Source organism: Lycorma delicatula, chromosome 9, assembly GCF_047948215.1.
Source record: "Lycorma delicatula isolate Av1 chromosome 9, ASM4794821v1, whole genome shotgun sequence".
NCBI classification, from domain to species: Eukaryota; Metazoa; Arthropoda; class Insecta; order Hemiptera; family Fulgoridae; genus Lycorma; species Lycorma delicatula.
In genome coordinates, this window is record NC_134463.1 from 25,675,692 (window position 1) to 25,691,659 (window position 15,968).

Consider the following 15,968-nt stretch of genomic DNA (forward strand, 5'->3'; position numbering starts at 1 on the left):
CTTTTCAGAAATCAGCTCGCCCAACTTCTCAGCAACACATCACTCCTGTCTCATAAGAGCTACAATATCAACCAGTTTCACTTTCGACATCACCAAGATTGCCTCCTGTGAAACTGTCTGGTAACTACTCATAACTGCCAACAGTAATAGTCGTTGGACCATCAATAATGTTTCATTCTATAATTAATAATAAATCAATAATAATTGCATATATCCTATCATTAATAATATTTCATCCAAACTGGCGCAGTATACAACATAATTGCATCGCACACACCCTTGTACAGAGTGCTTAGGGTCCTAAAATTGAGACCCTAATCCAGATTTACCACTGAAATAACTTTTCAACACCTGCAGTTCATTTTCAGTGCATCCTTGTCTCTATAACTGGAAAATGGCAGAGGGCCACACATTTTGGTAAATGCGCCAGAAATATCTAGGAATATACCCAAGACATATTCTGCTTCCATGTGATGTGGTTGTACTGTCTGTGGCACCCAAGTAGTATTAACAACTTCTTAACCATAGGAGGCTGTCACAACCATCTCAACCGTTCATCAAAACAGTCACGATTACTTTAAGTTCCTTTAACTCTTTCTCAACCACCTCACATAAGATCTTTATACTGGCCCTACTGGAGTCTTCTAACACATGTTGCTGCCACATAATGCTCTTAAAAGAGGACTGTAGCTCCCAGCACTCCCAATACGACAAATTGAAAATTCACTCTGGTACTTGATCTTTCATTGGAGCCTGTGAGTTATGGGGTCGCAGCACCATTGTGGTTGGAAAGCTGCACGGTCAGCTACTTGGTTGGAGTGACGCTGTACAGGCGCATCCGTATACTGTACTCCTACTGACATATGAGCTGTGGCGTTGTGTTCGCCGATATGAAGTTCGACCTGTATGGGGCAACAACTTCTCACCATCTAGGCGGGCTGATATGTATCCAAATCTGATGGATCTTGCTGTAGTTCAGTTGTCAGGTCGTGGTGTGCAGGTTTGAGCCTAGCAACGTGTGCCTTTTTTGTTCGATTTCATAAACTTGTACATTGAAGGACAGTGTACGGCCCTTTCCGTGGAGCCTCGAATCCTGGATATCGACCTTCACGAACAGAGCCAGCGTGCTTTTCGAGTTGTCCACCTCAAATGTCGGTTGCTCTTCTCTTTTGCTTACGAACGTTTTTTGACAGTAGAGCTCCTGGTGTGATGCTGCCTTCTCTCCTTCCTAAATGGGTTGAGGCGGTTCCTCTGCTTTTGGGTGCTGCCAGTTACCGGATCTCTAACTGTCTCCCAATGAGCAATTCGCTTAGTAGCGTGCCGGTCGCGGTGTTAACCCGATTTCTTAATGCGAATACCACTCGCGGCACATCTTATCCCATATTAGATGTTGGAAATCCTGCTCAAGGGTTATTTTCAGTGTCTTCTTCACCTCCTCATTACGACGCTCCGTGGATGGTATAGCGAGGGGGTAGCCCAGTATGTAATATGTCGGCGGCATAACTTCTTTCTCTTGTGGCTTGTGAGCGCAAATCCGTTATCTGCCAGGAGGGCTGCAGGATAGCCCCATCGGCAAAAACTTCGACCCAGCGAGCATATTTTGTTTTCTCCCCAATGGCCTGCCTTAGCCATGCAGATTTGTTGTCCGTTCTGAGGATGAAAGTTAGGTCTTCGAGGTACGGTCGATAGCGTTTGATGGCCCGCACCAGGACGAGGCAATCAAACTCATTGGAATGATATATATCTTCTACGCCTCTGAAAGCTTCGTGCTGGCGTACGAAATGACTATTCACTTCCTGTTTTTGGCTTGCTGGTAAAACATGGCTCCCAGTCCTTGCTAGCTGCCTTGGGTTTGCAAAACTAGAGAGCTCTGGATCCCGACAAGATAACGTTAACGGTCTGGTGAAGGCCTGCCGAACAGCTTCAAAGGCTTGCAGTGCAGTGTTTGTCCATTTCCAGTGTTTCCCCTGCAGCAAGCCAGTCAGTGGCGCGGAAAGCTCCGAGAATCTTGAGATATATGCTCGCAGCCAGTTACAGGTGCCAAGGAATTTCTGCAACTCTTTTCTTGACGCCGGAGTCTTGTGTCCGATGATGGCCCGTAGGTGTTGCTGCTACGAAGTGTTACTCGTGGGTTTGATTTCATGGCCCAAAAATGACACCTCGTCTCAGTCAAATTAGCATTTCTCCAAAGAGCTCGTCACGTGGTGAAGTTGTAGGCGTTCCAGAACCAAGTCTAGGTGGCGTAAGTGTTCTTCCCAGCTATTGCTGTAAACATTGATATCGTGCAGATAGACCTGGCAGCACTGTGGAGGAGGCCAGTGAGAACGTCCTGCATTTGATGTTGGAATGTGCTAGGTGCAGTTTTCAAGCCAAAAGGTATGACTTGGAACTGGTAACGGCCGACATCTGCAACTGAAAAGGCTATAAACCGTTTGGCTGATTCCTCCAGGGGTATCTGCTAATAGTTACTCTTAAGGTAGATTGCCGAGAAGGCGCGGGCGCTTCCAGGTCCTCCTTAATAGTTTCATAGATTACTGGCGATGGCGACTCCACATCCTCTGTGATGTCATTCAGGCGTCGGAAGTCTACACAAAAACTTGGTGAGAGTCCTTATTAACAATGACTACTGGAGAGTTGTAGGGCGATATCGACGGCTCTATCATCTCCTGCCTCAGCATCTCTTCCACTTGTTCTCTTACAATCCGTTTTTTCTTCGCTGTATCAGTATATCACTAAGCGAAACGGCCGTCTTCCTTACCGAAGTCGGATCTCGTGTACTGTTGACCAAGTTGATTGCAAGGGAGTGCTGGAAAATAATCCCTGGTGCCGCTTCAATACCATCTCCAATATTGTCTACCCCAGGGGTGCTGTACTTTTCACTGCAGACCAGTCCAGTTTCAATGCTGTAGGTTCGGGTCAATCGTGCCAAAAAACTGTTTTGCGGGTTCTCCTGCCCAGATGGAGGCAGCCAACTGTGTCCAACACGGCTTGTTGCTCCTTCAGCCAGTCGTGTCCTAAGATGATTTCTTCCCGAAGTTCCGGGACTAGGAGAAGCGTTGTGAGAATTTTCGTGTCGCTTCCAAGAAGCTCTATTTGCATCACTCCCGTGGTATGGCAGGAAGTAGAATTCAATGCTAGATATATCTTTATGTCTATGTTGGAATTGGCTGCCACGATAACAGCTCGACTCTCCCAAAGCTGAAGTTGGCCGCAGAATCTATGGCTGCCTTCCTGAGTCGTCCTGCTATTTCGACGGTGATTCTAGGTATGTCCGAGCCTAGTTGATAGAGGGCCCCGATTGGCTCCACAGCTGGGACCCCCTTGTTTCCCTGCTGCGACTTCTTTATTGACCAGTACCTATGGAAATGAGCCTCTCCTTTCAACTACCCTTCGGCGTACTCGGCCCATTGCTCAGTAGTCAATCTCGGTTCTTGTAGACGAGCGAGGAACTGTTCTGGGTCCTCATGTGGCAGGCCGCCGAAGGTTGCCATTATCAACGGTGGAAATCCTGCACGAATGCCCGCAAACAGGCAGTTAATGTTGTTGGGCGCCTTGCGTGTTAAGTCTGTCGGTTAACATGAGGTCGACAGAGGCGTGGTTAGGTCCAGCCTTCTCTTCCAGACGATCTTTACCACTCGTCGCCGAATAGCTTCGATGGCACGTAGTACTTTAAAACCAAGTGGTAGACCTGAAAAGGGCTGTTGTCGCCGTATGGCTTCGACGACACGTGACAATTTAAAACCTTATGTAAGCCCTTAAAAGAGCTGTTTGTGTATTTTGTGAGGTAGCTCTCAGAAGGGCTATTAGGTCTGGAAACTGGTTCTCGGCGATGTCGGCTCGATTGTAGTCGGGAAGTTGCGGCCGTCCATTGGAATCGTATCGAACTTTTTCCCTCGGCGGCAGGTGGCTCCCAGAGTCCCGCAGTGTAGGCGTCGGTCGTTTTCCGCCGGCGCGGTTGAAGCAATCCCAAGCTGGTCCGGCTCCTATTGCTGGGCCCGCCGGTCAGGATGATTGAATCCCGGCGAGCTGGAACGGGAAGGTAGCGTCCGCGCCCAGTGGCAAACTCGGCGGACCGACCAAACCGCTGCTCGGGCGGTGATGTTGGCATTCGTCGGGAGGTCCCACGTTCAGCCGGCCAGGAAACTTCTTCTTTCTTGCTCTCCTTCTGCTTCTTCTCCAAGCAGTGGTTGATGACGAATTGAAAATTCGCTCTTTTACTGGAGCTGAGAGTGGTGGGGCCGCAGCGCCGCTGTTGTGGGAAAACTACATGGTCAGCTACTTAGTGGGAGTGACACTTCTGCAGGTGCATATGTATACTGTACTCCCGCTGACATCTGAGCTACAAGTGTTGAGTTCATCGATATGAAGCTTGGCATGCATGTGACAATATACCGGGTGATCATTCGTTAAGTTACCTTATTTATTATTCAACAGCTATCAATCCCATTGTATTTCTATTTGCAGGCATGTAAACCATTCTCAGGAGGAACCTTTTTAAAATTATTTTCAGAGGTGGAACCCACTCTCTTTGCTACACCTACTCCAACTGAAAAATCTTAAATAGCAATAGTAACATTTTATTACATTAATTGACAACCCGAAAAAAATATTGAATTTTTATAAAAAGAAAATTAAAATCCACCCACTCCTTTGCTTGATAGGTATAAAAAACAATTTGTGGTAGTACTTTTTTAAATTTCAGTCCAACAAAAGTAGCTACAAAATTATATTATATTACTTATTAAACCATTTGAAATAATTATACTCATAATCTGTGGATTAAAATGTGAAAATTATTTTTTAAATTACCAACACAAAATTTCATCCTTAAATGTTCAAGGGTTGAAAACCTTTTTTTTTAATGAGACAATGTAAGCTGTGACACCTCATTGGAAGGCCTTTTGAACTTTTGAATGACAAGTAATTTGGAACAAATAAAACAAAAATTGATTCACCGGTATTGAAAGTATGATTAAAAATATGTTTTTTTTTTTTTTATAGGTTGTGTTGGGATACAGTGTTACCGACCCAAAACATTAGGTCTGAAATCATCCGTTCTTGTTAAAAATATGGGTTTTAGGTTTCTCCAGCATTTTAAAAATATACCACTAAACTCAGCAATATAACATCAGTTAAGCATACAAAAAACCAATATTAAGGGTATTAGATTCATTTGTTTTCTTTGTCCACTTGGTTAATGTAAAAATCTTCTGTCATCTTCTTCTTTCTTCATATTTGTTAATGAACCAGCTTATCTTAATTATTGTTATAATTAATTATATGAATTTACTTTCCCTTAAGATGTATTATCAACATCACTAAATTTTTATTATTCTTGCTAGACATATTTAAAATGTGAACTTAACTAAAAACATAAATCATTATAACTCACTGCAATGTTTAATTACTGAAGTGTAAATTTTGAAAGTAAATAAAGGGAGTGATTATTAATAATCAGTTATTCGGTGTTACTTAATGTATACAGTTTACACAACCAACAAATTGCTCCACGGCTGAAACTGTTGTTCAAACGGTACCTATTTCTTTGCTGGTAACATGTTGAAAAATTTATTACCAGATTAACGTATGATTAAGTAATTAACACATTTTTTTACCTCAATAAAATAAAAGTATCAATTTTTTAATCATTTGTTCAAAATGATACCCGTTTTCTTGTAAACAAAAATAAAGTCTTTGTTGAAATTTACATCTTACTTTTATTAAAATTGCTTTAGTTAGATCCCTACTTGCTCTTACAATTTTATTTTTCAACTCTTGTATGTTAGCACGAACCTCTTTATAAATCGATTTTAAATGACCCCACAAAAAAAGTCCAGTGGTGTAAGATCAGCAGATCTTGCTGACCACTCAACTGTAACTCTTCTATCTATCCAATGTCCAGGAAACGTTCGGTCCAACCATTATTGAACTGGAAGTAAACAGTGAGCAAGTGCTCCATCTTGCTGAAAGTGAAGCATGTCTTTGTTAAGTAATATGTTTCCATTGTCATCTAAGGCATGGACTATTAGTGGGTGAATAACTTCATCCTGTAACTGCAAATAATTTTCACCTGTCAAATTTCCATCGATAAATACTGGACTGATTATGTTATCACCATAAATCCTGGCCCAAACATTTATTTTTTCAGGATGCTGCATGTTTCAAACATTGAAAGCTTGAGTATTTACATCGCTCCAGTAAAATGAATTCACCTTCTTTCATTTAGAAAGAAGGTGAATTCATCAGAAAAACTATTTTTTCATAAACAGTGGAATGGCAATTGTTAATGGAATCATTTCTTCACAAATTCAATCCTTCTTTCAGCATTATCCTCATTCAGTTCTTGATGCAATTGAATTTTGTACAGAACAAATTTATTCAGTTTTAATGTAGTGAAAACAGAACCATAAGAAATCCCAGTTTTACAGGATATTTTACAAATTGAGCTCTGAGGATTTGCTACTATGTTTCCCAAGACTTCAATCGAAGTTAATTCGTCTAAAACCTTTTGCCCTGCACGTTTCAAGTTTTACATGAAAAAGTGTGAAACATTTTGATTTGGATGCCGTTCATTAAATGCTTGGGCAGTTTTTCTAGCACATTTATTTTGTTCTTCGTATGTAAAAATTAGTTCAGCACTTTCTTCCAGATTGAAAGTAATTTAGTGAGACAAATTTACTAAGACAAAAAATGAAAGGCCAAATGGTGGAACAATAATGCGAACCAAATGCCAATTTTAACTAAAGATCACAATTTAAATAAAACATGATGAAAAAAATACAATAAATACTTTATGCCACTAATTATATATAATATGAAAGAAAACAATTTGCAAAAATTTACCATAGAAACTAGGATCTCAATAATTGGCAGAAAATTATAACATGTTATAACAAGGTAATCAATTTTTAAAAATGTTGCCAGCAAAGAAGTAGGTACCTTATTATTGGTTTTTCATGTGTTTAACTGATGTTATAATGCTGTGTTTACTGGTACATTTTTTAAATGCTGGAGAAACCTAAAACCCATGTTTTTAACAAGAACGGACGATTTCAGACCTAATGGCTTTGAGTCAGTAACACTGTATCCCAACATAACTTTAAAAAAAAAACACATTTTAAACTATAACTTCAGTACCAGTGAACCAATTTTTATTTTATTTGTACCAAATTACTTGTCATTCAAAAGGCCTTCCAATGAGGTGCTACAAGCTACATCGTCTCATTTAAAAAAAAAAAAGTTTTCAACCCTTAAAAATTTAGAAAACATTTAAGGGCAAAATTTTGTGTTGGTAATTTAAAAATTGGTTTTCACAGTTTTAATCTACAGATTATGATTATTTCAAATGGTTTAAAAAGTAATATCAGGTAATTTTATAGCTGATTTTGTTGGACTGAAATTCAAAAAAAAGTACTACCCCAAATGGTTTTTCACACCAACCAAGTGAAGGGGTGGTCGGATTTTAATTTTCTTATCACCAAAATTCTATATTTTTTCTATTTTTTTATCAATTAATGTAATTAAATGTTACTATTGCCATTTAAGATTTTTGAGTTTGGGTAGGTGTAGCGGTGAGGGTGGGTTCCACCCCTTTGAAAATATTCTAAAAAAGTTCTCCCCAGGAATGGTATACATGCCTGCAAACATAAATACAATGAGACTGATAGCTGTTGAATAATAAATGTAACTTTTCAAATGGTCACCCAGTATACGAGGTGCAACAATAAAGTAATGAGACTGATTTTTCTTTGCAAGATGTGGCAACCTTGCAGCTTGCGTAGGCACACCATCTTTGACCTTGGTCTAAGCTACTTCTAGTCCAAGCGGCACATTGACGCAACTGCTCAGTCGTGAGTTGTGCTGTAATAAGTGAACACGTGTTTGTGTATCTAGTCACAGAAATGAAACCGCAAAATATTGCGGAACGGTATGCCATTTCTTTTTGCGTTAAATTGGGTGAAAACGCGACGGCTACTTATGGTAAGCTTCAGAAGGCTTTTGGAGAGGAGGTTATGTCAAGAGCTCAAGTTTTTCGGTGGCATAAAATTTTTAGTGAAGGCAGAATGAATGTTGAAGATGAAGACCGCAGTGGACGACCATCAACCTCACGAACAGATGTCAACTTGACCAGGGTCCGTGAAATCGTACGATCTGATCGAAGATTATTCGTGAAAATGATTGCAGAAGAACTCAACATCAATCGAGAAACAGTTCGTCTAATATTAACTGAAGATCTTGGTACGAGAAAGATTTGTGCAAAAATGGTTCCCAAAAATCTCACAAAACAACAGCGAGAAACACGGAAAAATGTGGCAACCGATCTGTTAGAGCAAACGGAAATCAATCCAGATTTGTTGAGCCGTGTTATCACTGGTGATGAAGGTTGGTTTTTCAATACGATCCAGAGACAAAACGCCAAAGTTCGCAATGGTGCTCAAAGGGATCACCCAGACCAAAAATCTCGCATGTCAAAGTCAAAAGTGAAATGCATGCTTGTGTGCTTCTTTGATTCTAAGGGAATTGTTCATAACGAGTGGGTGCCTCCTGGACAAACCAATTTTACCAATATTTTTACAAAGAAATTTTAGAAAGAGTTAACCAATATTTCTACAAAGAAATTTTAGAAAGAGTTCGTAAACGAGTTCTTCGTGTCTGTGCCAACATTGCTGATAATTGGATTCTGCATCACGATAATGCGCCATCCCATACTGCTCTGTCAGTACAGCAATTTTAACCTCAAAACAAATTTCAGTACTACCACAGCCACCTTATTCACCAGATATCACTCCGTGCGACTTTCTTCTATTTCCAAGAGTCAAAATGGCGGTCAAGGGAGACCATTTTCAAACAACACAAGATGTCCAAAAAGCTGTGACGAGGGACACAAACACGTGTTCACTTATTACAGCACAACTCACGACTGAGCAGTTGCATCAATGTGCCGCTTGGACTAGAAGTAGCTTATTTTGACCAAGGTCAAAGATGGTGTGCCTACGCAAGCTGCAGGGTTGCCACATCTTGCAAAGAAAAATCAGTCTTATTACTTTATTGTCGCACCTCGTATACATACTGATTATGTTATACTGTATATACTGTACTCATAATGTAATATATTTATGTATATATACACACACAGAGGGTTAATAGAAACCATTTCAAGAATTCAGGGGATGATTTCCCACATCGAAATAAAGAAAAAAATATATATCAACATATGTCTGGAAACGCTTCGTTTACCAGCTGGCTGTCATTTTTTATTTTAAACATAAAAATTTATTTTTCAGAAATGGTTATCGTTTAGAGCTGAAAATTTTGTACACTACTAGGTATCTAGAGGTTTACTTGTATAGAAATAATGAACCTGATCTCATCCATTTCAAAATAGCGGCCATGTATTTTTTTTAAATTGTTAATATCTTTGCAATTCCTGTTTTATTTAAATGTCATAAGTGTTTTGTGACAAAGAAAATGACATCTTGTGTATTCAAATCCATTCAAAAATAACAGTTATGAGAAAAATTCTGTAAGTGATTCACTCTAGATTATAAAATCGGTTTTCTTTTGCTCCCAGATAAAATTCAATAACTCGACATGATCTAAAGTGGAATAATTTTATTGATATTATCATGTAATAGATTATAATAATACTGAAAATATTACAATAAAATAATATATTATTGAAATAATGAAAATTCTGTAATAATAAACAATATTAATACTGAAAAATAATTATAAGTTTTTTGTTTAATGAATAGACTGGTTTTTAAACAAACTGTTTTTTTTTTTTTTATACAACAATAAATCTTTGTACCAGAACATTAATAAAATAAAATTACTATAGTGGTTCAGATTGACATCCAGGCCTTTTTTCATTGACTGCCAGATTCCTTCAAAGATGCCAGGTGTCTGACAGTTTCTCTCAATCCTATTTAGAAGTCATGTGCACAATTCTTCTATAGTATTCAATAGGGTAGTTTTATACAACTTTCTTTTAATGGATCCATAAAACTGTGTTCAAGAAAGCATGTCACTCTCCTAAAAATATCATTAACAGCTGACAATATGTTGTGATGTATGTTGTACAAAATGTTTGAACAATGCATAAAATAGCTGATTTATTTAGAATTAAAATTGTATTTATTGTTTTTGTAAGTTTACAATTGTCAGCCTGTAGCAATATTGGCTTAGAGAAAAATTCTTAAGAGTAAAAATATCTTAAAATACTATTTTCTACCCTACAATGCAATAAAAACATGAGGTTTTCATTTGAAATAATGAAGTTGGCCTCCATATTGAAAAAAGGGAAAAGATTTAAAAAATGGTATTACTGTTTTTTTAACGTAGGGAAAAATTTAGAGAAGATTCCCGATTTAAAGTTCCTCATAAAACTTATAGTTTTTGAGATTCCAATGGTGACCATTTTTAGTTGATCACTCTGTAAATATATATGTATATGTAAAAATACAATTTTTTTATACATACAGAAATAAACAAATTAATCTGGGCAATCTGAACACGAGGAATTTTTTGTTTATTTCTATTTTGTGGCTTCATTGTTTGACCACACCCATAATTTAAGTTGTCTATGCAATGTGAAGTTATTATTCTTTGGTTATTTATAAGTTTTCATGTTTTGTGAAAGTTTGTTTTTTTGTAAAATAATTTTTTTTTCTGTTTGTCTTGAATATACCTATTATAATGGACATAACAACAAAACATTTTAAAATTGTTTCTTTTTCTGAGCATACTAATATAATATGACAAATAGCATCTTAGTGATGTTAAACTAACGACAGTGAATGCTATTTTAAAATAATTTAAATAAACTGATTCCTTTTCATCTCAAAGGAAAGACAAACATGACTATAAAAGAAAAGCTACTCCAACACATGATTGGTTATCATTGAGAAAAAGTAAACTTAATCCAAAATTATCTGTTTTGGACTTTAATATAGATTTACAGCCAGTGGAACAGATTTACATGTGGCAACTGTTAGACACCAACGTCTTGCAGCTTGACAAAAAGCTCATCAGCCAGCTAAAAAAGATGTAATGTGCAAAAAAAGATTCTTGTGGACCAAATCACATGCTAACTGAACAAAATAAAACTGGAAAAATGTTGTTTTGTTTTCTGACAAGTCACATTTTTATGTTCATTCTTTGTTTATATGAATACACAAAAGGTTCTATATGTTAGAAAAGCATCAGATGAAAATGCATCACTGGATCATATCCAACAATCAGTTAAACATCCCCAGAAAAAAATGTTCTGGAGTTGAATCACATTTGAAGGCCCTTGTTCATTACTTGCAGTACTTAGTATGTTGAAAAGTGATAGATACCTCAAGATTTTAAAGGAAAAGATTGTGATATTACTTCAAACCAAATTCCCACAAGGTTATGAAGTGTTCCAACAAGATTTGACACCATGGCATACTCCCAAAAGTGTAGTTGTTATAGTTAAGTGCTCCTGTGGACAAGCAACTTAAACACAGTTGAAAATCTTTGTGCAATAGTCAAAAAACAACTCTCAACAATTACAAAAAAATTTTACCACAAAAATTGACCTCATTAAAGCAATAATATCCATATGATTTCATGATGAAGAGATCAAAAAAATATGTAGCACACTTGTTGAATTGATGCCAGATTGTATACATGAAGTGATTAAGAATAAAGGACATATTAATTTCTAGATATTCACAAATTGTACAGGTATGATTTTTTCTAAATAAAGTTACTTTTTATTGAATAGCATCTATGTTCAGATTAATTTGTACACCACTATACATGACAGTTACATCAATTACCTCCACAGATAAAATTTTACCCACAGAGTCTAGAAAGAACAAGATTCTCAATGTAAATGAAAAGTGTGAAATTACAAAACACACTAAATTTAATACACAAAAAGAGTTTATTAAATTAATACACATAACTTAATTTAAATACTCTTCCAAATACTGTCATTATCTCCAGAAAGAAAGAATTGATTATAATAAGCAACAACGATCCTGCCAAAGATAAGTTTCCATATAATTTGAAAGCAAGATGTTATCATAATATTTTTTTTTAATTTATTTTAAATTAAATTTAAAGACTTCCTTTCGCATAAAAAAAATATTTTGTTGATGCATTTTTAATTGTGATAATTAAAACACATGAATTATTTTGGAACCTCATTTTTTCTATATTCTTGAATATATGTGCAATTATTTTCCAATAAATGCCTCCAAAGATTATTGTGTTTATTACCTTAATATGTTAAATTACTATTTTTAAATAATTATAATCTTTATTGATTATATTACCACTTCTAAATTTTTATTAATTTTGTATTTAATTATCAGTTTACCATAGTTATGCAAGGTTCTTCCTACCAAATGTTGGGTAATTCTGTTTATTAAATGTGGACTTATCCATCTAACTATTCCTGGGATCTATTTCTGAAACAATTTAGTCGCTACACTAATAGTGCTAGTCAAGTTTTATTGGGCAGTGTTTCTCAATAACTAATAAAATACTAAAAACTGTTTTAGGAATCACTACCGGTTAATATTTTTGTGGTTTTGTTACTGAAATTTCTATACTAATAACCTAGGATTGTGACTAGATGAAATTTTCCAACCAATGTTGACCCATTAATCCACTTTACAGTTCACTAGTACGCAATATTCTGGTTAATTTTGAGTACTCTGGAACCTTGATTTTTTTTTTGTTATTCAAACTGTGGTCAAGTGAAGATGAAGAGATAATATATAGAATTTTTAAGCAACAGATTATGCTTTTATGGAAGTACCACATGCATTTAATGAAAGATGTAGGTTAAGTGCTGAAAAGTCTGTGTTAATCTTTTAGGCCCTTATCTATGCCAAGAAACTAACAGAAATTATGCTTTAACAGAAAAAGTACAGCTTCATTGGTTTGGAACAGGAACTCAATATCACCTAATAGAGAACATGAATGGCATAAATAAAGCTAATGTATGTAGACCACTGCAAAGTGTGGTTAGTGCAGTCTTGACCATATGTTTTTGTTTATGTTAAGTGTGGGTAATATTGAAAGAATTTTCAAACAATTTTTTTGCTTTGGGGTAATATCAATGATTTATGATTGTATTGATGGCTAATTAACAAAAATAGATCTACCAACATAACATAAGCCTGCATGTCAACAGAAACGGGAACCATATCAATAAACTAAATGGTCGGGTGGGTTCTGATGTTAGTTTTACTTATTATTTATTACTAATATACAAATTAGACATAGTGGCAAAGATTTTGTAAAACAATAAGCTCTTTGCCAGAATGTAAAATGGTTTCAGAAAATGGTATTTTATTAGGAGTCAGTAGATACCCACATTAAGACTTACATCCAATTGTCCCAGATCCACAACATAGGAGTTATTCCTGCATTTTGCATGGTCATAATTCAAGAGTTAACAAGAATGCTGCTGGTATTCTAAAAGAGAAATTCTTATGTTCAGTTAGCTTCATATTGAAACTAAATATGTAGGCCAGATATTTAATCTGCTGTGAAATTTTTCTTAAGATCCAAATGACCAAACATAGCTTGATAATGGAAAGATTAACAAAAAAGGGAATAAGGAGCTAGGTGAATAAAATAACATGTAGAGAGATTAAAAACATACAAGAGAAAGCTATGAAAAAGGATAATCACCAGCAAAGAAATAGATTCCAAGGATTAACAACCTATTTTTATAATAGAAACATTCAATTATTTTTTATAACTATTACTTTTTTTGATAAATTAAACTATTTTATAAAAAAAATGTTTGTGATCAATAATTAATTGCAATATTGTCCTAGTTTACAAAAATCATATTTTTATTTTGTAAATCATTAGTGATTTCATCGTCTTCAGTTAGAATATTTCCTGTAATCTTTTCTTACTCTTATTTTCCAAGATTGTATAAAAAGGTCTACTTGTTGGGGTTGTAACCTTGCCAGAGCTAACATCTTTTGAACCTGCTTCAAAACCATCAAGACATCTTTATTTATAAATAAAACTGACTGAATTTATTGAAAGGATTTTCGGTTTGTTTGTTGCTTCAAATGATGTTTTAGGCAGTGTCTTGTTTCTTCTTGCCTCCATGAGGTCATGGTGCCCTTGACCTTTACTAGTAGGTAGTTTTTTGCTGGCTCCTCCAGTGACAATTTTATCCACTGAATTTAATTTATCATTTTTACCCCTTTTACATTTTTTTAGTTTATGTTTCTAGATTTGCTTGCCAGAGAAAAAAAAATATATATATTAGATAAGCAGACTGCATTTCCTAACTATAGTATAAACTAAGTACCTTGTATATTCCCTTTTTGGAGATTACTTAAACTGTTTATCTAAGGAAAAAATTAGTCATGTTAAAACTAAACTAATCAGAAAATTTGAAACTTATTCTCTTGGTTTTAGATGTTTAAAATTACAATTATTTATTGTCAAAGAAATTTGACTTAAATGATTTAACATTAACAAAAAATTAAATTACTTTAATTACAATTTTTTATTTTTCACTTAAGTGGTAAATGTAAAGGATAATATCAATTCCAACCATCTAATGATTTCTTGAAAATCTTGTTGAGCAAAATAAATTCCACGCTTTTATTTTAACATGATTGTTTAGTAAATAAATCATAAATAACACTGAAGAAGCTTTTTTGTACAATGGAGTTAAACTATGTACCCAAGATTTACAAATTATAAAGGAAACTGATCCCAGTAATATTAATATAACTTAATTCTAATGTTTATTCAGATACGGAATATATTACTGGGGACATTCAATAATTAAAGAGACAAATTGATGTAGAAATGAAATAGTTTGTAGGAGGAGTTTTGTACTTTCATAACTTTAGGTTGGCATTACTGGAATGAGCTGAGAACAGCTGACAGATAAAAATTGTTTTTTTTTAAACCTCAATATTGCATCTAATGATGGCACATACGCTTGAAGTTTCCACATTGGTTGAACAACATTCAGTGATCCGTTTTTTTGCTTCCTGAAGGTGGCTAAAATCTTTTCTCAAATGATTTACAGTATGGTGAAACTTGTATGAGTCGCGGAAATTTTTATAAGTGGGTAGAACAGTTCAAAAATTGTCAAACCTCAGTGACTGATGAGCAACATCCTGGTCGGCCAGTTGAAGTGTCAACTCCTTCACTTGAAACCTGCATTGACGACATTATTCATGAAGACCGATGTATTACAGTTGAACATGTAGCAAAAAAAGTTGCAGTAAGTGTTGATACAGTTCATAGCATTATCAGTAACAAGCTCAAGTACAGCAAAATAAGTGCAAGGTTGGTCTCAAAAGAGTTAATGTAATAACACAGTGCAAATGTGTGTGCAAACTTGAAAAAATGCTATGAAAGGAAAGGTGACCTTTTCTAAACAAGATTTTAACATGTGATGAAACTTGGGTTAACCGTTTTGAACCAGAGCCCAAAAGACAAAGTATGGAATGGAATCGCACCAGCTAATCTATCTGAAAGAAATTCAGAACGCAAGCATCAGTGGGAAAAGTTATGTTGACCATCTTTTGGGATGTTCGAGGTGTCGTCTTTTGTAATTATTTGGAAAATCAGCGTACAATAAACAGTGTCTACTACTCGACATGCTGATGAAAAAAGTAAAGCCAGCAATGAGAGAAAAATGTCACAGATCTCAAAGAAAAGGCATGATATTGCTACATGACAATGCTCGCCCTCATACCTCCCAGCTGACCCAAGAAACCATTGAAAAAATGGTTTGGAAGATACTACCACATCCTCCCTACAGTCCAGATTTGGCTTCCTTGGATTTTCATTTGTTTGGTTCACTCAAGGAGGCATTATGTGGAAAAAAGTTCAGGAACAAGGAGGTCAAAGAATTTGTGGGAAAGTGGCTCAAACAGCAAGAAAAAAACTTCTTTGAATCAGGCATAAAAAAAATAGTTCATCGCTAGGACAAG